Genomic DNA, 2,031 nt, shown 5'->3' with positions numbered 1-2,031 from the left:
TGCAAATTTGGTTAAGTCCTTGTGTTTTTAAACTGCAATGGTAGATTGAGGCACTCAGCTCTTATTGATTTCTACGGCAGCCCGACCAAGACAGCAAATTCAAAGTAGTACTTTGGAAATGCCATCACCTGTACTTAACACCAGTACAATCGTGGGGCTTCAGTCCTCACACACCCAGCTCTGAAACAGTGCAAGTCCACTTCAGCAGAGCTTCTGCAGACTGGTGTACAAAAGATCTAGCTTTGTTTTTATTCCTTCTGTGCTGCATCACTTGCACTGAGTAGTCTGGAAAAACAACAGAAAAGTGGGAGAGATCTGCCTTTTCAGAGAGAAAAGGCAGAAGGAAATTTGGCAGACAGTGGCGTAACATTGTCTTGTAGATCCTGGGAGGCTAGGAGTCAGATCAATAAAGCAGACCGTGGTAAGCCTTTAAAGATCTACAGTGGGCTACTTTATCAGAAAAAAATTACAGGACATAAATGTGATAAAAATGAGTAAGGAGGCTGAAACTGAGGGACTCGCTGATATCCTAGAGTCTGTTATCAATGGGAGACATACATAAACACATGGCAATTATTGTTAGTTGAAGAATCAGGCAAAATGCCTTATGTCTGCTGGAATGTTGTCAGCTGAATTTCTGAAGTTGTTTGTACATGTTTTTGAGACTGGTAATTTGTAAGTCTTCTGATCCTGCTTCTGAGACCTTTATGTTTGATTCGAGTATCAAGTACTTTTTGCTTTGCAAAGGTGCGCTGTCTGCTCCACACATTGCCGGAGGAAAGCGGGACTAGTTCAGAAACACTCAGTGGCACGTTGTAAGCATTCAACTCCCCTATGGCACCAGCACAGTCATAATAACTAGATGCACCTACGTGCTTTCTAGCTCAGTGTCAGGAACCGAATACCAGAGGGTGAATAGAAACTCTGCAGAACCTTTGAAATGTAGTCCCTGTCTTGGCACGTCTTCCTTTATTTTATTCCTTAGTCTGTGTTTCAGATTAGGGGTTCTTCTGTGCAGTCTTTTTTTAATCTATATTGGCTTTGGGCCAAATCCAGTTTACTATTAAAGTCACCAACAAAATGTTCATTGATTTCAATGGGAACAGAGGTTGTAGGAGCTTCTCCTTTGGAAATTGTCTAGCAGGTTGCTTGATGATTTTAAGTAGAAATGTCATTAGATGCCACTAAAATTACATAGATGCTTATTGCCATTGTTGCCTCTTCAAGACTGATGCTTTAGGATTATGTGTTTGAAAGCCAAAATTATCGCATGTGATCTATGACTCTCCACACTGTTGGGGAGGAGAGATGCTCTGTGAATGGCAGTGCTGGCCTACAGTCTGTCATGGATTTATTCCATTAGAAAATTTCAGCATATGTTTTAAATAGTGTGTCTCTCAACCAAGGGAATTCTTGCTAAACAAGCAATAAACACTATTGTATTGCATTGTATTTGGTAAGCTATATATATATATATACACATATGTACAATGGCAAAAAAAAAATCATTCAGGATTGTACAATTTGTAATAAAAGTAGATCTTTAATATGCTTTTTCTCCCATAAAAGCTGCTTGCAGCTAAAAGACCAGAACTTACTGCATAAAGCCATCGCACCCTCACAGTTGCCAGTGAGGGTACCGCCTCTGCGGGGGTGTTTCTGTGGGCTCGGTCCTGGAGGATGCAATGGACATCAGAGCCTCTTGCTGGCTGTTTGAAAGGGGGATGTGCCAGGATTTGGCTTCTTACACTGCCAGTGGAGAGAAAGGGTTATGGTGCATTAGCTGCATTCCCCATGCTGGTGAAGTGTCTGTAGCCCCATGTATCTCATGGGAGGTGGTGGCACGCATCTCAGTGGGCTGAGGGTGTGAGCCAGGGTCCCCAGGCTGTTTCTCTCCATGGCACCATGCAGAGTGCTGGGAAGCTGTGCTAGGGCCCTTCAGGAGAGGGGTCTTGAAAACCCTTGTATGATTGTCAGTCCATTAACTGGTTTTCTCTTGCCTTCCCTTTTCTATTTCAGTTGTTGGTAGCT

Source organism: Leptosomus discolor, chromosome 4, assembly GCF_034619465.1.
Source record: "Leptosomus discolor isolate bLepDis1 chromosome 4, bLepDis1.hap2, whole genome shotgun sequence".
Lineage (NCBI taxonomy): Eukaryota > Metazoa > Chordata > Aves > Leptosomiformes > Leptosomidae > Leptosomus > Leptosomus discolor.
The sequence above is the reverse complement of the archived record's forward strand: the minus strand, read 5'-3'. Positions refer to the sequence as shown.